Here is a 25268-nt window from a genome sequence, read left to right as displayed (position 1 = left end):
GTATAGTGATGCCATCTGCTTCATTCTTTCAGCTAAGGATTGCTTTAGCTGGGTCTCTTATTTTTCCAGATGAATTTCATGGTTACTTTTTCTATTTCTATGAGGAATGCTATTGGGATTTTGATTGGAATTGCATTAAACCTGTACAGTGCTTTTTGGTAGTATGGTCATTTTGACAATATTAATTTTTGCCTTTATGTTTATTAGAGATATTGGTCTGAAGTTTTCTTTCTTTGATGTGTCTTTGCCTGGTTTTGGAATCAAGGTGATACTGGCCTCATAGAATGAGTTTAGAAGTGCTGCCTCCTTTTCTATTTCCTGAAATAAATTGAAGAAGAACAAGAACAAGGTAGATATTTCCATCTTCTAAGGTTTTCTTTAATTTCTTTCTTTAGTGCTTTGTAGTTTTTGTTGTAGAGTCTTTCACCTCTTTTGTTGAGTCCCAAGTATTTTATTTTTTAATTTATTTTTGAGACTATTGTAAATGGGATAGTTTTCCTTGTTTCATATTCAGAGGATTTGTCACTGACATACAGAAATGCCTTTGATTTATGGGTATTGATTTTATATCCTGCTACTTTGCTGAATTCATTTACTAGATCTGGAAGTTTTCTGCTGAAATTTTTGGGGTCTTCTAGGTATAGAATCCTATCGTCATCAAATAGTGCTAATTTGAGTTCTTCTTTTCCTATCTGTACCCCTTTAATTTCTTTTGTCTGGCCAGTGTTTCAAAACTATGTTAAACAGAAGTGGTGAAAGAGGGCATCTCTGTATTGTTTCAATGTTTAGAGGAAATTTTTTCAATTTTTCTCCATTTAGAATGATGCTGGCCTGGGGCTTAGCATAGATAGCTTTTATGATGTTGAGATATGTTTCTGGTGCACTATCTTTTTAATATGTTTTTGTATTCGATTTGCCAGAATTTTATTGAGAATTTTTGCATCTATGTTTACTAGAGATATTGGTCTGAAGTTTTCTTTCTTTAGTATGTCTTTGCCTGGTTTTGGAATCAAGGTGATACTGGCCTCATAGAATGAGTTTAGAAGTGCTGCCTATTTTTCTATTTCCTGAAACAAATTGAAGAGTATTGGTATTAGTTCTTCTTTAAAGGTCTTGTAGAACTCAGCTGTGTATTCATTCGGTCCTGGGCTTTTCTTTGTTGGAAGGCTTCTGATGGCGTCTTCTATTTCGTTGCTTGAAATTGATCTGTTTAAATTGTATATATCATCCTGATTCAATCTGGGCAAATCATATGTCTCTAGAAATTTTTTGATGCCTTCAATATTTTCTATTTTATTGGAGTACAAGTTTTCAAAATAATTTCAAATTATCTTCCATATTTCTAAAGTGAATGTTGTGATACTTCCTTTTTCATGACGTATGTTAGTAATTCTCTCTCCTTCTCTTTGTTAGCATGGCTAAGGGTCTGTCAATTTTATTTATTTTTTCAAAGAAACAACTTTTTGTTCTGTCAATTTTTTCAATTGTCTCATATTATTTAGTCTCCAAGTATTGGAGTAGCTTTTATTTCTTATTTTATAATTGATTTCTAATTTCATTTATTATGATCTGATAGAATGGAGGGTAACATCTCTACTCTAATATTTGCTAGGAGTTGCTTTGTGGCATAATACATGGTCTATTTTAGAGAAGGACCCATGTTCTGTTGAGAAAAAAGTATACTCGATTGTTGAAGGATGAAATATTCTATATATGTCAGTTAAGTCTAAGTTATTGATTGTATATTGAGTTCTATAGTTTGTTTGTTCAGCTTTTGTTTAGAAGATCTATCCAGTGGTGAAAGCGGTATGTTAAAGTCACCCAAAATTATTGTGTTGTGGCCTATTGGACTCTTGAACCTGAGAAGTGTTTGTTTGATGAACATAGGTGCTCCATTGTTTGGGGCATATATATTTATAATTGTTAAGTCTTGTTGGTGTATGGTTCCCTTGAGCAGTATGTAGTGTCTTTCTTTGTCCTTTTTGATTGACTTTAGCTTGAAGTCTATTTTATTTGATGTGAGGATGGAAACCCCGCTTGCTTCCGCAGTCCATGTGAGTGGTATGATTTTTTCCCAACCTTTCACCTTCAGTCTGTGAATGTCTTTTCCTATGAGATGAGTCTCTTGGAGGCAGCATATTGTTGGGTCTTTTTTTTTTTTTTTTGAGTCCAATCTGCTAGTCTATGTCTTTTGATTGATGAATTTAGGCCATTAACATTCAGCATTATTTGTATTCGCAGCCATTTTTGTTTATTTTTGGTATTTAACATGACTTGGTTTCTCCTCTGATTAGGTTTTCCTTTATTGTAATCCCTCCCTCCACTGATCTTCATCCTTGTTTTTTATTTCCTCTTCGAGGAATATTTTGCTGAGGATGTTCTGTAGTGCAGGATTTCTAGTTGTACATTCTTTTAATTTTTGTTTATTGTGGAAGATTTTTATTTCATCATCAAATCAAAGCTTAGTTTTGTTGGATATAAGATTCTTGGTTGGCATCCATTTTCTTTCAGAGCTTGGTATATGTTGTTCCATTATCTGCTGGCTTTGGGGGTCTGGGTTGAAAAATCTGCTGAGATATGAATTGGTCTCCCCTATATGTGATCTGATTCCTCTCTTGCAGCTTTTAAGATTCTATCCTTATTCTGTATGCTAAGGCATTTTTATTAAAATGTGCCTTGGTGTAGATCTGTTGTAATTTTGTACATTTGGTGTCCTGTAAGCCTCTTGTGTTTGGTTTTCAATTCATTCTTCATGCTTGGGAAATTTTCTGATATTATCTCATTGAAGAGATTATGCATTTGAATCTCTGTGCCTTCCTCTATCCCAATAAATCTTAGATTTGGTCTTTTGAAGCTGTCCCATAATTCTTGGATGTTCTGTTCATGGTTTCTTACTATCTTCACTGTGTGATCAACTTTATTTTCCAGATTGTATTCTTTGTCTTCATTATCTGACGTTCTTTCTTCCAAGTGACCTGGGCTGTTGGTTATGCTTTCTATTGAGGTTTGTATTTGGCTTATTGTATCCTTCATTTCAAAGATTTCTGATCTTTTTTTCAGAGTCTCTATCTCTTTCTGAAGTAATCTTTTTCTACCTGCATTTGCTCTCTTATCTCTTTGTTGGAGTGATCAGTTTTTGCCTGTATTTGCTCATTTAGGTCATTCTTTATTCACAGAGCATTTTAATTATGAACCTCCTGAACTCCTTCTTTGACATTTCATCAACTGTGCTGTCCATGGGTTCTCTTATTATAGTGTCCTGGTTGGTTTGGGGCACTTTCCTCCCTTGTTTTTTCATATTGTCGATGCGTCTTCCTTTCTTGAAGTGTGGATCCTGGACCTAGGTCCCGTGCAAGTTGGTGAGAGCAGCTCTGGTATGGGCCTGAGCTCCCACAGTTGTCTGCTGGTCCAAAGGGGTGTTCCTGTGCCAGAAGCTGAGCTCCGGCGGGTGTCTACAGGTGGTGGGATGAACTGGGCCTACTGTGAGCCTGAGTCCCCGTGCAGGCAGGTGTGTGCAGATCTTGGTAAACATTTTTTATAAAAAGTCACCTTGTATCCGGGCACAGTGGCGCATGCCTGTAATCCCAGCAGAGGATTGGGAGGCTGAGGCAGAAGATTGCAAGTTCAAAGCCAGCCTCCAACTTGGTGAGGCCCTAAGCAACTTTGTACAAAAGTACAAAAAAAAAAAAAAAAAAAAAAAAAGAAGAAGAAGAAGAAGAAAGAAAGAAAGAAAGAAAGAAAGACTGCCTTGTAAATGCTTTCAGGTTTGTGGACCACCTGGTCTTGTCACTCTGTCACTGTAGCACCCATATGAATAAATGGACAATTGGGTGGGGCTGTGTTCCAATAAAATTCAATTTATGAGCATTAACATTTGAATTTCATATAATATTTACATGTTAAGAAATAGCATTGTTCTTTCAATGTCAAAGAATGTGAAAAACACTCTTAGCCCACAGGCCACATACAAATAGGTGTCAGACAGGATTGGGCACCTGGGCTGCATTTCCAACCCTTGGGCTAGACACTCCGGACCTCTCTCCAGGATTGTGTTGGTGAGATATGGATTACCTTACATTCCTCTAAATCCCACCAGCTAACTATAGGTTCCAGCAACCCAGAGGCTGCAGGTGCACACCAGTGCCCAGCCTGCTCTGGGGACTGTGTATGCAGAATTCACCCAGCCACAGGCTTTCACCTGGTAATTGTCCTTTCCTGGTTCTCCCTGTACCTTCTCAGAAAGGGGCCTGTCAAGAGCCAGCATTGAGACTCCTTAAGTTATTTAACAGTGGAATAGCCCTGTGTGTGGGTTCAGACTGCCTGGGTCTGATTCTCTTCTCCCTGTGCATGACCTTGGTTGGATTTGCAATCTTCTCTGCACCGTGTTTCTTCTTCTGTGCTGCAGTAACAATGAGCTGAGCAGCGTACGGAGAGGATTTAGAACATGCTGTGCATAGTTCAGCTGGATCATGGTGCCTTTACTGTTTGCTTCTCTTCTCTCTCTCTCTCTCCTGAATCCATCCTTCCAAAATTTATAAAGTGCCAGGCTACCTCTGTGCAGGGGAGGGGATCCAAACCCAGAGGAGTCTGTGCCCTGGTCCTGGAGTCCTTCGGTCTGTTGACAGTCATTATAGATAGCTATTGCTGTGTAATAAAATGCCCCCAAACTTAGTGACTTAAACTAGCAACAAACATTTATTTGCTTGACGTTCTGCAGTTGGAGCAGGGTTTGGTGCAGATGGCTTATCTCTGCTCCACATGGTCTTGGCTGGGGTGCTGCCACTGGACCCCAAGGTTCCAGTAGAGCCTTGTCATGTGTCTGGGATCTCAGCTGGGTGGGTGGAATAGCTGGGGGCTGGCTGAGTTCCATCCTCCCCTACTGCCCCCACACCCTTTTAGCAGGACAGTTTGATTCATTTAACTGGCATTTGGCTTCTATGAGGGTGTCAATGGGCCAATGAGCGGAGGAAGGCTCTTAAAACCCAGGACCAAAAGGTACAGTGTCACCTACATCCCACGCTATGGCCAAAGCCATTAACAGGGTCAGGTCCGACTTAAGGGCAGGCATTGTGGGTGGCCACCTCTGTAGGCACCTGTTAGGGTCTGTAAACAAGTCAGGATGGCGCCTGGCATTTTGCAGAGGGAGTGGTTTGTGAGGTGGCGCCAGCGAGCCATTAAGTGTGGAGATTGCTTATTGGTTAACTGCTGTATCTAGTTTATGTTAATTAGGATAAGCTGTGTGGAATGTATATATACCACTCCTGTCCTACAATAAACGGCTCCCACTCCTGCTGTATCAATCTACACAAGTTGCTCGTCACCCCCTGGCTATTTTGCCCAGTCAGCCGGAGAGATGGAGTGAAGCCCCAGCCAGCTCACAAGGGCCACAGCACAACTGGCTGATTGACCCATTGCCACCAAGGTGATGCTAGAGGATGCTTTTGAAAACACTCAGAGAATTCTTAATTCCAGGGGCTGGGGTGTAGCTCCATGTAGGGCATGTGCCTATCGTGTGTGAGGCCTTGGGCTCTATCTCCAGCACAAAGGGAGGAAGGGAGGGAGGGAGAAATAAACCTATTTCCAACCAGCAGAGTAGGCACACCTGTAATTCTAAGGTCTTGGAAGGCTAAGGCAGGAGGATCACAAGTTCAAGGGCAGCCTCAGCAACTTAGCAAGACTGTCAGGAAAAAAAATAAAAAGGGCTGGGGGTGCAACTCAGTGGTGGAGTGATCCTGAGTTCAATCCCAGTACCCAAAAAGAAAACTAAAGCAAGAAAAAAAAAAAGGAAAAGAAAAAAGAAAGAAAGCTTTTGAAGAATTCTCTTAATTTTGATCTTTCCAAAGATTTGTTTATTAAAATGATGTTAATAAAGAAATTTTCAATCCCATAAAAACTCTAGAAAATCTCCATATAGCTTTTCATTTGTGTATATTCCATTTTTTTAATGATAAAGTTATGTGAGACATAAAAATTATATAAAATATATAAATCTTTGGGGCTTGGGATTTGCCTAGCAGGCACAAGGCCCTAGGTTCGATTATTATCACTGAAAATTTTTTATAAAAGAGACATATAAATCTTCAATATACAATACTTGAGAGCTGGGGATGTAGCTCAGTGGTGGAGAACTTGCTCAGCCTGCTGAGTTCCATGCCCAGCTCCACACACACACACACACACACACACACACACACATATACACACAAAAAAACCCACAAAAAACTACTTAACCAAAATGAAATAACCAACTTTTAATACTTGAGAAACATACATATATATATTGGTACCAGGGATCGAACACCCAGGGTCTGACCCCATGCCTATGTCTATTGAGCCACATCCCCAGCCCTTGTTTGTATTTTATTTGGAGACAGGGTCTCACTGAGTTGCTTAGGGCCTCGCTAAGTTGCTGAGGCTGGCTTTGAACTTGTGATCCTCCTGCCTCAGCCTCCGGAGCCCCAGGGAATTTTAGGCATGCACCACTGAAGCCACTTCTCTTTCATTTTGATGTGTCATTTATTTATTTATTCACTTGCTCAGTCAACGAATAACTCCTGTTTAGGGCCTCCTCTGGGGAGGTCACTCTTCCGGTCACTGGGTACAACTTGAACAAAAATAGACTGTTCCCTATGGATAACATATTACTTATTTAACAGATGTTCCTGCTTGGTGAACTTTGGCCAGCCAAACAGGGTGAATGCAAGTCCCAAGGTTAGGTAACACACACAAAGCCATTCCATCACCAGGTTGCAAGTACTCATCCCAAGACCAGAACGGTGACAGTTGCAAAGAAGAAACTTCCCTTTTCAAGCACCCCTGAAATCCAGCAGCTCAGAAGGCTGAGGCAAGAGGATCATGATTTTGAGGCCAGCCTCAATAACTTAGGGAGGCCCTAAGCCACGTAGAGAGACCCGGTCTCAAAATAAAACATTAAAAAGAGGCAAGACTTGGGTCTGGGCGACTCAGAGGCAGAGGGACGGAAGTTTGGACTCTTTCAATGCAAGTCCATGAGCCCACTGCAGGGTGGTGGGTCAAAGGCCAGTCTAAGAGCCACAGAAGGGTCCTAAATGGCACCATTGGGGGGGGGGCAGGCTGCCCTTGGGTCCTGCCCTGGGGGCTGCGGGTGTGGGGAGGAATACGTTCCTGGCCTGAGAGCCCAGAGGAGCAGCTGCTGGCCCATCCCAACCCTGAGGTTCCAAAGTGGCAGCTACTTCTACTGCTGCTGCTGTTGGCCCCTTCTCTCCTACCACCTGCCACGGGTTGAACTGTGCCCTCTCCCACCTCCCAAATAGATCTGTTAAAGTTCTTACCCCAGGACCTCGGAATGTGATCTTATTAGAAATAGGGTAGTCACAGATGTGACTTAAGATGAGGCCATATTGAAGTAGGGTAGGCCTGAGTCCAACATGATTTGTGTCATCATGAGTTCATGGCATGTGAAGACAGACACACTGGGAGAAGAACACCATGTGACACGCAACGACAAAAGCAGAAAGTGGAGGGACACCGTGGCAAACCAAAGAACCCTGAAGGTGGCAGAGATTCCTCTGCAAATTAAAGAGGCAGCATGGCCCTGCAGATGCCTTTATTTCAGACTTCTGGGCCTGGAACTGTGTGAGAGAAAAAAAATTCTGTGGTACTATTTTGTTACAGCATCTCCAGGAGTCTCATACACACTCCCTCCCGGTTTTTATTAGGTGGCGGCGAAGGTTCATTCATTGTGAAGCTCAGAAAGGGTAACAGACCCCTTCCTTGGCTCTGTACTTCATTTTGTGTTTGCAATTTTGTATTCTTTCTTTTTGTAAGAGTACTCCCCACCCCTATCAAATAGATTCAGATGCCACAAAACCTAGGTCTGGGAAGGGTCCCCAGTTATCACCCTGTTGGTGCCCTGCCCAGGCCCACCTCTGCCTAGGGAAGAGTCCCAGGGCCTCAGCAGGGCGGGACCCCATTCCCTCTAAGGTTTGCTCCGTAGCTGTCCTCCATGTCCCCAGGGCGTTGGAAAGAGAGGTGGTTTTAGGCTTTTGTCGCAGAAGCCTGAGCTAGAGGACTTCCTGGGGATTGTCCTGGCCAAGGCTCCATTACAGTCACTTTCCTCCCACACCTCAGTGGGCATGAGTTAAAATCTCCCACAGGCAGCCACAGCGCGAGCGGCTGACTTGCCACGCAGGCAGTGCCCTGGGACAGGCCATGCCCAGGGACAGGGACAGGCCTGGTGCTTCCAGTCTGGCTGCTCTCATTCCCGCCCGTCCTGCTTCGTGGCTTCCCCACCTCCACCCAACCCGACCTCATTCTCTACATTCAGATCAGCAGAGACTGCAGAAATGCTCTCGCCAGGCACCCAAGACACACCCCTGTCTCCATGGGAGGTCTCTTTAGCCCATCTCCCCACCTCCAGGCCCACCCTAACTCACAGCACTGCGACAAACAGGCGGCATCTAGTCTGTGGGAGGTGATGGGGATCCCTTGACCTGTGGTACGTGGGTCCTGAGAAAGTCACCATGGAGGGGGCAGCTGACCTGCACATAATAACCACCCTGGCCAAGAATAGCTAGAGATCGAGGTGGATGTTCCTTGAGTAAACAGTGTGCGTTCTAGCGGCTTAAGAGTGTCAATTATTATTATTATGGGTACCAGGAAATGAACCCAGGGGTGCTTAACCACTGAGCCACACCCCAGCCTCTTTTTATATTTTATTTAGAGACAGGGTCTCATTGAGTTGCTTAGGTCCTCACTGAGTTGCTTGGGGTCTCAATAAGTTGCTGAGGCTGGGTTTGAACTCGAGATCCTCCTGCCACAGCCTCCTGAGCCCCTGGGCTTATAGGCCTGGGCCACCATGCCTGGCAAGAGGAACAATTCATTCCTATTTGGGTGTTGACTTAGAGGGTAGTAGAATCAAACCTATTGAATAGAATTGAGGGCCCACAGCGCTCAGGAAGCCAGTCCCTGGAGGGCCCTTCAGCTGGGCTGAAGGGAGACCTGGGACCTGCAGGGAAGGCCCAGGTGGCTGGCGACCTGGGAGGGCTCAGGCCAGCTAAGCTCTGCCACTTGGAAGCAGAGCATCTTGCCACCTGACCCCGCCCACAAACGTCAGCCCTGCAGACTGGAGGCTGGGCACATGTGCGGCTGCCATTGGCTCCTTCCCCTGGAAAAGCTCTTCCTTCCCTTCCAGAACAGCCTCTCGCAGTGCCATCTGCTTCTTCTCACTCTGTGTCGCAATGACACCACCTGCCTGCCATGAAAGAGGGTATTGTCTTTCCACCTGAGCCTCCTACACCTGGGTGGGGATAGCAGCGGGTCCCCATGCCAGGGCACTTTCCCACGGGGCCTCACGCTGGGAGCAGCTCAGGTGCTCGTGGGGAGGGAGGTGGGGTGCCTCCTGGACCGGGATCTTGGGGTGCCTCCTGGACCGGGATCTTGGGGTGCCTCCTGGACCGGGGTCTTGGGGTGCCTCCTGGATTGGGATCTTGGGGTGCCTCCTGGACCGGGATCTTGGGGTGCCTCCTGGACCGGGATCTTGGGGTGCCTCCTGGACCGGGATCTTGAGGTGCACGGGGCAATGAAACAGCGGGCGTGGCCCATAAAATAACCCCCGCCCTGGGCATTGCCAAGTGGCGGCCGCACGGCAGTTTCTTAAAGATGTAATTATCTTCGGGGAAAGGACTCCAGAGCGCATCAACCCTTGGGGGATAGAATGTTTACAATAGGAAAAATGTCTGCGTCTTTTTTCCCCTTTATTGAGATATTTGAGCCACCCACAATGACAGTTATGGAAAACAAAGTCCTCGTCCGCAGAGTCCACAGAAAAGAGCCCACGTGAGGCTCCTGGGCTGCGCCGTGCAGCCGGGGCCTGGGGTGACACTGGGGACACGGCCTCGCAGGGGCTGCTGGGAGCAGCAAAGAGCCTGCGGCGGCGGCAGATCGGCTGCACCCAGGAGCTGGGGCGGGTTTATGAACTTAGCTGAGCTACTGAAGGAAGAAGGAAAAGGGTCTTGCAGTGTGTGTCTGAGAGAAATGCACAGAGAGCCACAAGGCACAGTTGATGGGACCTGGGTCCTGGGAGCCCGGTCAATGGCCCTGGCCGTCGCTACCCTGGCACGCCACAGTACAGTCTCCAGTCTCCTGCAATATTTCCACTCTGACAGCAGCAAAGGGCCAGCAAGTTCTGTGCCTCGGGTTGTTTTCTTGCCTTGAAGTCCTAGAAAAGCAAAGCGCAGCGTCTGTCCACAGCCAGCGCCTCCGCTGACACTGACAGGCCCGGTGGCCCAGCGCTGGCAGGAGGCCCTGGATCCTCCTTTTCACTTCCTTTCCCTGTCATTTCTGATCCTTCACTTTCCTCTCCACCTTCTCGCAGTGTCCTTGTCAAGAGAGAAGGAGACTGCTGGCTACAGGGCATCCGGGCCACTCGCAGGACGTGCCTGAATGTCAGGTAGGGGGAAATGTTTACTCCCTCTAAGCTCCTTAAGAATAGCCTCAAGGCAGAGGAGGAGGAGGATCACAGGGAGCAGGGTAGAAGCCCCCAGCCCTGCACACAGCCCCTGCAGGCGAAAATGGATTCCAGTTGCAGAGCTGCCCAGCCACTGCTAGGGTCAGGGTTAGTCCAGACTGCCAGGCCCCAGAAATGAGCAACCTTCTCATCTACACAAGTGCCATCCCATACCCAGCTCACGTGGGCACCTCATACCCTCAGAAAACTAAGAGGATTCCGAGCAGTGTTTCTGTAAACAGTTATGTTATCCCTGGAGGGCCAAATGGGAGACATGTGTAGCACCCATCAGAATCTTTGGTAACGGTGCCGCTGGTCTGTTTCTTCTCCCAGCAACCTGCCAACTCAGGTACTCTCAGTCAGAAGAAAGAGCTCTGCTCAGAAGCCTCCCTTTTCATAAGGCATCCACGAGCAGGTTATTCTATTCTTCTTCTTCTTCTTCTTATTATTATTATTATACCAGAGATTGAACCCAGAGTGCTTAACCACTGAGCCACACCCTCAGCCCTTTTTTTGTTTTGTTTTTTTTTTTTTTAGAGACAGGGTCTTGCTAAGTTGCTGAGGGCCTTGCTAAGTTGCTGAGGTTGGCTTTGAACTCGCGATCTTCCTGCCTCAGCCTTGTGAGCTCCTAGGATTACAGGCACGTGCCCCACCATACCTGACCTAGGTTATTTTTTTTCTTAGTTATTGATGGATCTTTATTTGTATGTGGTACTGAGAATCAAACCCAGTGCCTCATACATGCTAGGCAAGAGCTCTACCCCTGAGCTACAACCCCAGCCCCTAGGTTGCTTTTTAAAAATTAATTATTGAAAAATATATAGGCACCAAGAAATTGCATAGGGCATGAACACACACTGATCATGTGACTGTCAAATGAAAACCTTTCCTGAGATGTTCAAGGGCACCCGAGTGATAAATTTGGAGTCATTCAGATCTTGTTCCGCAGGCATGTGCCGGTGTATGAAGAACTTCATGTGGGTGCAAAGCCAGGCAGGGCAAGGTCAGAGCAAAAGCCTTAGTGACTGTATCTTCCTGTGCATGGTGTCTGTGCCCTGGGTCTGCTACCCTACCCCACCACTCCAGGCAGCATCAGCTAGGATTTTAGAGAACAAATGTGCACCCCATTGCCAGATGACTTGGGATTTTTAAGACATGGTCTTTCTCTTGATGATCTTTGGGGAAAATATAAAACTTGCAAGTATGATTCATTACGGAGGCCCTGCCCAACCCACTCTACCCAGCAAAAGCTGGAGTGCACAGTGCGAGGTCTCAGAAATGAGCAACCTTCTCATCTACTCCAGGGTAGAGAGGGAGTTTCGAGGGTGAGAGCGGCACGGGCTCAGGTTCTAGAAGAAGGATTCACGGGTGGGCACTGGTGGTCATTTGGGGGAATGGCAGGGGCCAAGGCAGGAGAAAGGCCAAGGTGTTCGGGGAGGCCTTGTAAGGGTTGCAGCCCTGCTGAGTGCACGTCCACTCTGGCTCCAGCGAGATCTGTGATTTCCCTGTGAGCAGGACACTTGTTCTTGAAGCCTCAGTGTCCCGCGAGTACAAGACCAGGAGGTAATGAATAAACATTCAATCAGCAAATCTGATACTGGCGACGGTCCCCATTTGGACTTAGCATGAACCTTTCATAGGAGATGGTGGGGACAGGGTGGCAGTGGGGGGAACTTGGGAACTCACTTAGCAGCTTTTACAGAAGCATTTTGTTACTTTAGCAACCAGTATAATTGTACCCTTGGGTGCCAGCTGAATGTCAGCTGTGGTCACGATAATACCAGTTTAGCCAACCTTACATAGCGTTGCAAAGATCAAATGTCAAAATGTACACGAGAGCTTTTTATAAACTGTCACAGGCTGAGCAAGTACAAATTGCTGCTGTTCCTATCATTACGGCATGCTCTGGAGTCATGTGGTACACTGGGGTGGAAAACAGAAAAGCAAGTTCTAAAATAATAATAGAAGCAGAAAGATATTTTCTGGACCATCTATAATTGGGGAAAGCTTGTTTCATTCGTGGACCATCATGGTATTCACTGTTGCTCAGGGTAGTGATACCACCCTTAGCATACCCAGGGAAACCCCCAAGGAGCTAGAACTCTTACCTCCGCCCAGCAGAAATGAAGATCCCCACTTTAGCTGAAGGGTCTCTACCTCCACCTACCAGTCTCAAGATGGACTCTCCTGTTCTCTGTCAGAGTCATGCCGGAGAATTCCAGTTAAAAGAGGTGATTTGAGTAAGATTCAGAGTCTTGTAATGCAATACGAAATGTCCAGGCTCAATCTATAAGGATAGAGCTTGTTCTGATCACCCTACAGACATCTTGGTTGTACCTGCCATTTGGCCAGCTAGGTGACCCTTAACACATCCCAAGACCTATAGGAAGCAAAGTTGTTAAGACAGCCAGCCTGGCATGTGCTGGCCACAGATGCCTGTACTGTTTCTTGACTGATGTTAAATGTTTTTGAGAAAACTCAGGTATACTCTGACAGGTGCAGTCCAATATGTCAGGCTTGGCATATAAGCCCTTTCTCCTGCCTTGGGGTGTGGGGATTCACTTTTCTTGCTGCCACTCAAGACATAAGAGCTTCTCTCCATAAGTCACCAAACACTCAATTGCACGTCATGAAGTCCTGAGTTTGTCTGACTCTTCCTTTAAGCTCATGGCCCCCACTGCTCTTGGTGGCTGGTTTGCATATACCATGCCTAGAGTTTTCCAAAACAATTTAAAAAAAATCACTTGTCATACCCCAAACTAGGAAGAGTTCAAACTGAATGAAACAAAGATCATTAATAGATGCCAATGCCAAGATGACAAAGAAGGTAGATTTATCTAACCAAGATTTTAAGGCGATCATGATAAAAATGTTTTAACAAACAACTAAAAACATGCTTAAAACAAATGGAAAAACTTAGCACAAAAAAAGAAGATATCAAGAAGATTCAAATAGAAATCTTAAAAATGGAAAATACAATAATAGAAATAAAAATCTCAGTGGATGGGTTCAACAGCGGAATGGAAAGAATTAATGAACTTGAAGATAGAACAATAATAATTGCTCAGTCTGAACAATGAGGGAAAATAGACTGGAAAACAAATGATCAGAGCCTCAGAGACCTATGAGACTATAACAAAATATCTTAGTGTCACGTAATTAAAGTTCTGAAGAAAAGGAGGAAGAAAAGGAGGCTGGAAAAGACCTTGAAGAAATAAAGGCTGAAAGCTTCCTGGTTTGTCAAGATTCATAAATATAAATATTTAAGAAGATGAGCAAACCCCTGATAAGATAACTCCAGTAAATTCATGCCGGCTTATATCATGATTAAACTTCTGAAAACTAAAGGAAAAAAGAATCTTGAGAACAGCTGGTGGAAAATGACAATTTATCTACAGTTTGAGTCACAGGAGACTTATCATCATCACAAAGAAGTGGCATGATATTTTTCATGTACTAAAAGAAATGCCTTCCAAGAATCCTATACTCTTAAAAAAAGATGCTTCAGAAATGAAGGGAAATTAAGGCATTCTCAGATGAAGGAAAACTAAGTCGAGTTTGTCACCAATAGAGCAATCCTAAAAGGATGGCTAAAGAAAGTCTCTAAATAAAAGGAAATGACAAAAGAAGGAAATGTGGGACATTCAGAAGGAAAAAGATCACAGTAAACAAAAATATAATAGACTTTTCTTAATCTCTTGAGGTTTATGAATAATGTTTAAGCATTAAAACAAAACCTTATAACACTGTGTGATGTGGTTCTAAATATAGGTAGAGGAAGTATTTATTTTTTGTGTGGAGGGAATACTGTGGATTGAACTCAGGGATACTTGACCACTGAGCCATATCCCCAGCCCTATTTTGTATTTTATTTAGAGACAGGCTCTCACTGATTTGCTTAGGGCCTTGCTGTTGCTGAGGCTGGTTTTGAACTCATGATCCTCCTGCCTCAGCCTCCCTAGCTTCTGGGATTATAGGCATGTGCTACTGCATCTGGCTAAAGGAAGTATTTAAAATAATTATTTTATAAGTAGACCTGAAAGAAAATAAGATTTTTATATTTATTTGAACTGGTAAAATGATGGCACTAGTAATCCATGGTAAGTTATGTATATGTAATTTAATGCCTAGAGCAATTTGTTAAAAAGCAACAGAGAAATACACAAAAAATAGTAGAAAGAAATCAAAATAGTAATCTCATAAATGTTCAAGTAACCCATAGGAAGGCAAGAAAGGGAAATAAAAGTCAGAGAGAACAAACAGAAAATAAAAAACCAGTCAGACTTAAGTCCTAACATATCAATAATCACATTAAATGTAAATGGCCTAAATATTCCAATTAAAAGAATTGTTAGAGTGGATCAAAGAAACAGCCCAATTATAAGTTGTCCCCAAGAAACTTACTTTAAATATAATAATAATGGCAGACTGAAAGTAAAAGGATGGGGCTGGGGTTGTGGCTCAGTGGTGCTTGGTGGCATGTGTGAGGCCCTGGGTTCAGTCCTCAGCACTGCATATAAATAAATAAATAAAAGATCCATTGACAACTAAAAAATATTTTTTAAAAAAGAAGCAAAAGGATGGAAAAGTAGATATTACAAAAACATTCATCAAAGAAAAGCCAAAAAGACATATTAGTATCAGATAATATAGACTTCGGAGCAAAGAAAAGAACCTAAGAAAGAAAAAGGACATTATGCCGTGGTAAAAGGATCAGCCCACCATAAAGATTAGCAATTCTAAATGTTTATCAATTCATATACTGGAGATAAAATATATGTTCAGCAAAAACTAATAGACCTGAAAAAGAAATAGCCAAATCTATAGTTATTTTTTTTTTAAAGAGAGAGTGAGAGAGGGGAGAGAGAGAGAGAGAGAGAGAGAGAGAGAGAGAGAGAGAGAGAGAGAATTTTTTTTTAATATTTATTTTTTAGTTCTTGGCGGACACAACATCTTTGTTGGTATGTGGTGCTGAGGATCGAACCCGGGCCGCACGCATGCCAGGCGAGCGCGCTACCGCTTGAGCCACATCCCCAGCCCCCAAATCTATAGTTATTGTTGAAAACCTCCAACAGTCTTTCAACAATTGATTGAACCACTGGACGGAATACCAAAGAGAATACAGAAGAACTCAGCAGCACCATCAAGATACATGGTCTAATCAGCCTTTAGACAATACTTCACCCAACAACAGTAGAATAAGCATGTTTTCAACACTCATAGAACGTATATCAAGATAGACCCTACCCTGGGCTATAAAAAACCTCAACAAATCTTGATCATATCAAGCATGTTCTCTGACTACAAGGAATCAAATAGACCTTTAAATATAATAATAATGGCAGACTGAAAGTAAAATGACAGAAAGATCACAGGGATACTTCTAGACACTTGGAAAGTAAACAGCACACTTCTAAATAGTCCATGTGTTGAAGAATAAGTCTCAGGGAACACTTTTAAAAATACATGGAAAGGGCTGGGGATGTGGCTCCAGCGGTAGCGCGCTCGCCTGGCATGTGTGCGACCCGGGTTCGATCCTCAGCACCACATACCAACAAAAAGATGTTGTGCCCGCCGAAAACTAAAAAATAAATATTAAAAAAAATACATGGAAATAAATGAAAATACATTATGTGGAAATTTGTGAGACACACCATCAATGGAGAATGGATAAGGAAAAAACATATATATCAATATGTTATATATTATATATAATGGAGTTCTATTCAGCCATAAAAAGAATGAAAATATGTCACCTGCAGGAAAAATGGATGGAATTTGAGAACATTATGTTAAGCAAAATAAGCCAGACTCAGGAAGTCCCAAGTTGTGTTTTCTCTCATATGTGGGAGCTAGAGAGGAAAGAGAAAGAGAAAGGTTTGGGGAAATCTCATGAAAATTGAAGGGAGATCAGTAGAGTAGAGGAAAGAGACCAGGAGGAAGGAAAAAGGAAAGGAGAGAGGAAAGAAAGGAGAAGTACTGGGGAATGATATTGGCCAAATTATAGTGTGGTATCATGTGCACCTATGAATATATAACAAGGAATTCCACCCTATGTACAACTATCATGCACCAAAAAATTATCCAATAGAATTTAGCAATCTACAAAAGGAATTACTCACCTTGACCAAGTCGGATTTATTACAGGGAAGCAAAGTTGGTTCAGATTTTAAAACTCAGTCACTGCGGGCTGGGGATGTGGCTCAAGCGGTAGCACGCTCGCCTGGCATGCGTGCGGCCCGGGTTCGATCCTCAGCACCACATACCAACAAAGATGTTGTGTCCGCCGAGAACTAAAAAAAATAAATATTAAAAATTCTCTCTCTCTCTCCTCTCTCACTCTTTCTTAAAAAAAAAAAAACTCAGTCACTGCAATCTATCATAATCACATAGCAGCTACCCATTCACTTGACAAAAGCATTTGACAAAATTAACCCCAGTTATAATAAAAAAAATCACCGAAAAATGTAGAAAAAGGGGACTTCCTCAGCTTGGCAAAGAAAATGTACAACAACCCTAAAATTAATATTATCCTTAATAGAGAACAACCAAATGTTTTCTTCCTAAGATCAGGAACAAGGCAGGAATGTGCCCTGTCACCATTCTTATTCACAGCTCTGGAATTTCTAGGCAGTGTGACAAGTCAAGGAAAAAAAATTAACAGCAGGTTGGGAAGGAATAAAACTGTCCCTATTTGCAGATGACATAATTTTCTACATAAAAATTTCCAAGTAATCTACCTAAAACCTCCCAAAATTTGTCCTGCAAGACTTCAGGATATAAGATCAACGTACAAAAACCAATCGTACAAATTGAGCATCTTTGATCCCCAAATCCAAAACCCCAAGTGCTCCAATATCCAAAACTTTTTGAGCATTGACGTGATGCTACAAATGGAAAATTCTACACCATGATACTTAGTTTCATGCACAAAATTACTAAAAATATTGTACAAAGTTACTTTCAGGCTGTGTGTATAAGTGTATATGAAACAGGAGTGAATTTCATGTTTGGATTTGGGTTCTATCCCCAAGATCCCTTCTATACATACAAACATTCTTAAATCTGAAATACAAAATGCTTCAGATCCCAAGCATTTCAGATAATCAATACTAAACTTATTAATAAATACATAAACACCAAATCAAAGATATAATACCATTTATAATAGCTCAAAAAAATGCTCAGGCCTTGTATGCTTAGTGTGCACTATGCTGATGAAAAATCAGCGATCTAAATAAACGAAGAGACATAACTATGGTTATGAATTGGAAGATCCAAAATAGTAAGGATATAAATTCTCCTTGAATTTATTCACAGATTTATCACAATTCCTATCAAAACCCCAGCCATACTATAGTGATGGAACCACTTCAACGTTCATAGCAGCTCAATTCATAGTAGCTAAGCTATGGAACCAAACTAGGTGCCCTTCAACAGATGAATGGGTAATTAAAATGTGGTATGTTACTCAGAAGAGAAATTATGATATCTGCCGGTAAACGGAACTGGAGACTATGCTAAGTGAAATAAGCCAATCCCCCCAAACCAAAGACCAAATGTTAGCAGGTGCTAACTCACAAAAGTGGGGTGGCTAGGGAAGAAAAAAAGTATTTTGGATTAGATGAAGGGGAATGAAGGGAAGGGAGGGGGAATGGGAATAGGAAAGATAGTAGAATAAATTGGACATCACTTTCCTATGTCATATATGAATATGACCAACGTAACTCCATATCTTGTGCAACCAGAAGAAAAGGAAGTTGTACTCCTTGTGTATAAAATATGTCAAAATATATTCTGCTGTCATGTATAACCAAAAAGAACAAATAAAAAAGCAAAAAAAAAAAAACAGCTATTTTTTTTATTATATAGATAATTCTACAAATTTGGAAAGACAAAGAAAACAGAGTAGTTAAATTTATAAAAGAATAATAAATTGGTAATCATTTTTCCACTTTCAAGACTTTTTATCTAGATACAGTAATCAAAACTATGCATCACTGGACACAGTGGTACACGCCTGTAATCCCAGCAGCTCGGGAGGCTGAGGCAGGAGGAAGACAAGTTCAAAGCCAACCTCAGCAACTAAGCAAGGCCCTAAGCAACTCAGTGAGACCCTGTCTGTAAATAAAATGTAAAAAGGGCTGGATATGTGGCTCAGAGGTTAAACACCCCTGGGTTCAACCCTTGGTCTCTAAAAATAAATAAATAAAAATTGAAAACCAAAAAAACCTGCACATTGTTGGTGGAGGAATACGTACATAGATCAGTGGAACAGAACAGAGAACCCAGAAATAACCCACACAAATATGTCCAGTTGATTTTTGAAATTTATTCTGTTTAGATATACATGACGGTAGAGTGTATTTGGACATATCACACATGCATGGAGTATAATTTATTCCAGTTAAAATTCCATTCTTGTGGTTGTACATGATGTGAGTTACCTGTCATGTGTTCATATATGAACATAGGAAAGTGATGTCTGATTCATTCTACTGTCTTTCCTATTCCCATCCCCTCAACCCTTACCTTTCTCCAACTGATTTTTGACAAAGGATGCAAAAGAAATTCAGAGGATGATGAATCTTGAACTTGAGTCTCACCTTATAGAAAAATAACTCAAAATAGATCATGGACATACATGTAAAACCATAAAACTTAGAGATTTAAAGGACAATCTTGAGGATTTAGGGCCAAGTAGGATTTGTTCAATTTTATACCAAAAGCACAATCTGGAAAAAAGAAAAATTGATCAATTGGACTTAATCCACATTAAAAACTTTTCTCTAGCCGAGCGCAGAGGCACATGCCTATAATTTCAGTGACTGGGGAGGCAGAGGTATGAGGATCGTGAGTTCAAGGCTAGCCTTAGCAATTTAGCGAGGGGCTGAGCAAGTCAGTGAGACCCTATCTCTAAATAAAATACACAGTAGGGCTGGGGATCTGGCTCAGTGGCTGAGTGTCCTTGAGTTCAATCCCCAGTACATCCCCCCACAAAACAAAAACAAAAAAACAAAAAACACCTCTCTCTGAGAAAGATACTATTTTCTATTTTCTTTTCCTGGTACTGGGAAATGAACCTAGGGAAGCTTTACCTCTAAGGTATATCCTCAGCCCTTCCTTATTTTTTACTTTGAGACAGGGTCTCTGTAAGTTGCCCAGACTGGCCTTGAACTTGTGATCCTCCTGCCTCAGCCTCTGGAGTCCCTGGGATCGCAGGCGTGTGCCTTCATGCCTGGTGAGCAAGATCCCATAAAGAGGATTAAGAGACCAGCTGCAGAGCAGGAGGAGATATTTGCAAACTACACATACATCAAAGTACTGTTATCCAGAATACATAAAGAACTCTCAAAACTCAACCGTAAAAGAGCAAAGAGTCCAATTAGAAGAGACATGAAGAGACATTGCACCAAGGATCAAAAGATGTTCAACCTCATTATCCACTAGGCAAATGCAAAGGGAAACCACGATGGTCCCTTACTACAAAAACATGAGAAAGGCTATAATGCAGGTACAATGCCAGTCTCAGCAATCTAGCAAGGCTGTAAGCAACCTAGTGAGACCCTGTTCAAAATAAAACATAAAAAGGGCTGGTGTTGTGGCTCAGTGGTTAAACGCCCTTGGGCTCAATTCCTTATAGCAAAAACACCAAACAAACAAACAAACAAAAAATATCTTTACAACATATACTGGTGGGGATACAATGTGGACAAACTGGATCACCAGTGCATAGCTGGTGGGAATGTAAGATGGCTTTGCCCCCCTGTAAAGCAGTTGGGCGATTTCTTTAAAAATCAACATGCAGTGTTGGGTGCAGTGGCCCTGCTTGTAATCTCAGCAGCTCAGGAGGCCAAGGCAGGAGGATCACAAGTTCAACGCCAGCCTCTGCAAATTAGTGTTTCCAAAAAAAAAAAAAAAAAATACAAAGGACTGGGGATGTGGCTTAAATATAGAATTACATTCATACAAGCACCTGTTCATACAATGCCGGTGATCTGGCCCTGTCTTAGAGGCGGTGCAGAGATGGGTCCCTGAGCCTTTTCCCACCAAACTGATCTTTGTAGCGCCACCAGGCATCCGATAGTCTATTGGGGCCACAACAGAAGCTGTCCTCTTCTGCGGCCACCCTGTTCTAGTGCTTTCTGCTCCCACCAGGGGAAAGGAGGTGTGTTCCACTACCCAGGCGATCAGAGACTGAATTGCTATGTTACGTAATGGATGGCAGTCCCTTCCATGTCCATAGGCTGAAGCCTAACTGTGTGACAGTTTCTGGAGATGAGTCCTTTGGGAGACAATTAGCTTTAGATGATATCAGGAGGATCTGCTCCCCCTGATATATTAGTGCCCTTAGAAGAGTCCCCAGAGAGTTTGCCCTGTCTCTCTCCTGGCCATCTTGAATTTCTAGCCTCAATGTCTGCAGGTGACCAGTGCAGAGTGTGGTATTGTGGTGGGCTGAGCTAAGATGGCTTTTAGTAGTGACAATGAGGAGTTGCTGTGACAGGTACCTAAACACGTGGACTGGATAATGGGCAGTCACGGGAAGAGTTTCCAGGTGCCTGCTAGAAATCTGGACAGTCGAAGACCATTCTGATGAGTTCTCAGGTGGAAATAGGACTATGTTTGGACAGTGGGGAAAACGGGTCTTTTTTAGAAGTGGTAAAGAACTTGGCTGAACTCTGTCTAGCGAGTGTGAAGGGTAAAACTTGAGAGTGGTGAAATTGACTATTTGCCAGAGGATATTTCTAAGCGGAGGGTTGAAGGTACGGCTTGGTTTATCCTGATGCCTTATAGTAAAATGTGAAGAGAGAGATGCACAAAGGAGGAATCGTTAGGCAAAGAGGAACTAGAGATCTGAAGTTTGGGGAAATTCTCAGCCTACCTGTACTGAAAAACTGAGAATGCTTGCTCTAAAAAACAAACAAACCAAACAAACAAAAAACCCACACACACCCAAGGGCATGACTGAACTATCTGATGACCAGTGGGTAGGACGGCGGTAGCAGAGCACTGTCTGTTTGAACTGAAGAGACAGAGACAGGGATAAAATAAAGGAAGACTGTCAGACGTCTTAGGTTCGACACTACAGGACAGTTGAGCTATTTGATGATGAACATGGGCTAGTATTTGTAAGGAGAGGGAAAAATGATCTTGAAGGGGATTCGGAGACCATTAGGGCCACCAGCTCAGCTTCTATGGGCCATCTGGGCCTACACCTGGAGCCCTGGGGCTAGGACGAGGGCCCAACAGTCAGGAGATCCCTGCCCGAGGCCAGGGGACAGTGCCCTACTGTAGAACCAAAGCCATGGGGGCCCCCCTGTGAGCCGTGGCCTGGGAGGTGGGACCCCAAGCCCGAGGGTGATTCTGGAGCCTCAAGATCTAATCGAGCATTCCTCACTAAGGAGGGACAGGTCACCCCTTTCTCCCTTCTGGAATGGGAATGTCTAGCTTCTCTCTGTCCCACTGTTTGGTGTTGGTAGCACATGATTTTTCAGGTTTTATAGGTTCACAGCCGCAGAGGAATTTTACCTCAGGATGAACTGTGCTTTGAGCCTCGCCATATCTGATTCAGATGGTCTGATCTAGATGGCACCGGGATAAGGCTTTAGACTGCGGGTCTTAGAGAGGGTGCTGGGATGGGTTAGGCTTTGGGGGCTGTTAGGATGCCATGAATGTGTTTTGCCCACAGGGGGGATTGGAATTGGCCAGGTGCTGGGGTGGAATGCGGTGGAACACACTCCCCCAAATTCAGATGTTGACATCATAACCCCCCTGCGGTAAGTCTTCAGAGATGGGGATCTTCAAGCGACAACTAGGCTTAGATGAAGGTGGAAGCCTCGGGAGGGGATTAATGTCCTTATAAGAAGAGACACCAGTAACTTGGCTCTTTCTCTCCTCCCCAGGAGGACACAGTGAGAAGATGGCTGTCCACAGCCAGGAACTGACCCTACTGCACCTTGATCTTGAACTTCCAAGTCTCCAGAACCACGAGAAAATCAATTTCTGTTAAAAAAAAAAAAAAAGAACAGATATGGCTGCTTTCTTTGTCCAAATCTGGAAACAACCCAGGTGTCCTTCAGGGAGTGAATGGCTAGAGAGTCTATGGCGTATCCCCCCTGGGGAACGTTGTACGGAGATAAGAAGAACGAGTTATTGATATATACAAAAGCCTGGATGAATCTCAAGGTAATTATGCTGAGTAATAAAAGCTAATTCCAAAAGGTTGCATACTGTATGATTTTACTTATGCAATATTTCTTTTTAAATAGTTTTCAGTTGTAAATGGACATGATACCTTTATTTATTTGTTTATTTTTTACGTGATACTGGAGCTAGAACCCAGGGCCTTGAACATCCTAGTTCTATCACTGAGCCACAACCCCAGCCCTATTTATATAACATTTTGAAGTGATAAAATTATAAAACTAGCGAACAGAAGAAGGGGTTGGGGAAGGAGGAAAGAGAGTGGTCGTAGCTATAAAAGAACAACAGAAGCGACCTGTGGCTGATGGAAATGTTCTGTATCTTGGCTGTATCACGTTCAGAATTTTGTTGGTGATATTGTACTACAGTTTTGCAAAATGTTACTTTCTTTTTTCTTTTTCTCCTTTTTCTTTTCAGGGCTGGGGATGGAACTTAGGGCTGGTTACCACCACTGAGCTGCAGCCTGGGACCAGATGTTCCCACTGTTCCTGGGGAACTGAGTGGAAGTCATCATAGAGCTCTCTGTATTACTTCTTACAGCTGCATATGAATCTATAATCATCTCATAATAAAAAAAATTAATTTAAAAGATTACTGAAGACAGCAGACAGCTTGCTTATGATCTATTGATAGGTGGTATATTGAAAATGAAAACAGAGACTTTTGAACATGTTTACTTAATTCCTTTGAAAATAAACCCAACACATATGAATGAAAATAGCTTATTTGTATGAAGACTATATTTTTCCATAACCGAAAACAATTAGTGAGAATTGTGACATTGTTTTGCATCTTTGGGATCTCCGTAATGTCTGACTTAGTAGAAGACAATTGGATGCTCATATCTGCTTCTGCATCCATATGTAGTGATGTGTTCTCATTGAAATATATGAGATAATCTAGCCCCACTTGGAGGTGCAGTTTGGAAAATTGAAGAATGTTTTATTAGTCTTTTCACATAGTTGCATACACTACTTTTTATTTAGTGCAAAAATCTTGGAAAGTGATAGTTTCCTGAAGATTAGTTGCAATGCAGAAATAATTATTTATTTGTATCTATCTATCTATTATCTATCTATTTATTTTGGAATACTTGATTGAGCCCAGGGGTGATAAACCACTGAGCCACATCCCTAGCTCTTTTTATTTCTTACGTTGAGAAGGTCAGGCTAAGTTGTTCAAGGCCTTGCTAAATTGCTGAGGCTGGCTTTGAATTTGTTATCCTCCTGCCTCAGCCTCCTGAGCTGCTGGGATTATAGGCCTGTATCACCAAGACAGGCTGGAAAGGATAACTTTTTAAAAAGATTAGTTGAAGCCATATGAATGAACTTTTTATATTCTGCTACATTAAAATCCATTTACCAGTTGATCTTTGGCCTGTGGAACTGCCGAAACAGCTAGGGGTTCCTGGACCCCTCTTTGAGAACCATTGCCCCAAAGTTCTTCATCTAAGACCTGATATAGGGGCCCCAAAAGGCATTGATTTGGTGACAGAATATCAAAATCCTTTGTTCAAAACACTGTTCAGAGGCTGGGCAAATAAAAGTAAAGGAAATCCTGCTCAGGAGGAGATAACAAATATTGAGGGCAGAATCCAGCCTCCACCACTCCGGTGCTCCCCAAGGTGGCCATGTTGATCTGGGGGCTGTGCCACTGTGAGTGTATCCTCCAAGAGAAGGGCCATTCTGCCAGCACACAGGCCTCTTAAGTGAAGTTCAAGCACTTTGAAAAGAAGCGTTCTTCTGTTTTCATAGATGGAGGTCTTGAATGCCTTCCAATGGCTGGTGCAGGGTGCAGAATGGGAACCAGGTGCCAGAATTCCTGACCCTCTTCCCCATCCACCTCCCCACACAGCCGTGGACGGCCCCTGTTAGTGGCGGTTAACGAGCCTCTGCCCGGCTTCTCTCTTAACAGAGGTATAATGGTTCCCCTGTGAATCTGAGGCAAGGAATCAAAGAATTCTTTCCTTTTCTCAGTGAATCGTAACCCGGGAGAGCTCACTGCCACAGTCATTATCACAGCCAATAACTGAGGCCGGATAGAAACAAGACCAGACACTTGTCCCCTAGGGGAGACCATGGCGGCTTTGAGATCCCTTTGCTCTGATGCAGTCAGTGGTCACTAGCTCAAATCTGAGATGACATCTCAGTGAGAGATGATTAGGTGTGGGTTTCCTTTTTTTCTTCTTTTTTGCTTCATGCTGTTTTTGTTTTGTTTTGTTTTGTTTTTAGGAGAAGGCTTGCATCTCATTCTGGAAGACTCCAGGCAAATCGGAGCGAGGATTTGTGCAACACTCCCATGGAAGCCCGGATAGGCTTTTCATGGTCACTCCACCCAATAGCTGCGGCTTTGTTTTCTCTGGTTGTCCCCGGAGGGAACCTGGGTACAGGGAATCCTAATGGGCTGTAGACCTGTGGGCTCGTCCCTCAGAGCGGTCCTTGCAGGCAGGGACTGCCCTGGTCACTGTGGCTCTCTACAGCTCCGCACAGTGAGTCACCCGGAATTCATGCTTGGTTACTTGTTGAGTTAGTGAATCACATTGAGTTGGTTAGATGCTGAGGTCTGGTTCAGCAGGTAG

General features: G+C 43.2%; 2 long non-coding RNA genes across 3 annotated transcripts in view; one reads left to right on the top strand and one right to left on the bottom strand.

Annotated features, from left to right (window-relative positions):
- The window catches only part of LOC144366921 (uncharacterized), a 30560-nt gene extending 13474 nt beyond the window's left edge, over window positions 1-17086 (bottom strand). Inside the window, exons 1-3 of one of the 2 annotated variants that reach the window (XR_013426125.1) lie at window positions 16946-17086; window positions 16609-16779; window positions 9718-10198 (exon numbers count right to left, since the gene is read on the bottom strand). This is a non-coding gene — a long non-coding RNA (uncharacterized LOC144366921). Of the gene's footprint in view, window positions 1-9717; window positions 10199-16608; window positions 16780-16945 lie in introns of those variants that run through there. The other variant, XR_013426124.1, reaches the window with a different exon arrangement.
- LOC120892520 (uncharacterized) lies at window positions 10206-23281 on the top strand. Its single transcript, XR_005737221.2, has 3 exons — window positions 10206-10429; window positions 22390-22672; window positions 23108-23281. It is a non-coding gene; the product is annotated as an uncharacterized LOC120892520 (long non-coding RNA).
- Window positions 23282-25268: the final 1987 nt, after the last annotated feature.

Source organism: Ictidomys tridecemlineatus, chromosome 9 (genome assembly GCF_052094955.1).
Source record: "Ictidomys tridecemlineatus isolate mIctTri1 chromosome 9, mIctTri1.hap1, whole genome shotgun sequence".
Taxonomy (NCBI): domain Eukaryota; kingdom Metazoa; phylum Chordata; class Mammalia; order Rodentia; family Sciuridae; genus Ictidomys; species Ictidomys tridecemlineatus.
The sequence above is the reverse complement of the archived record's forward strand: the minus strand, read 5'-3'. Positions and strand labels throughout refer to the sequence as shown.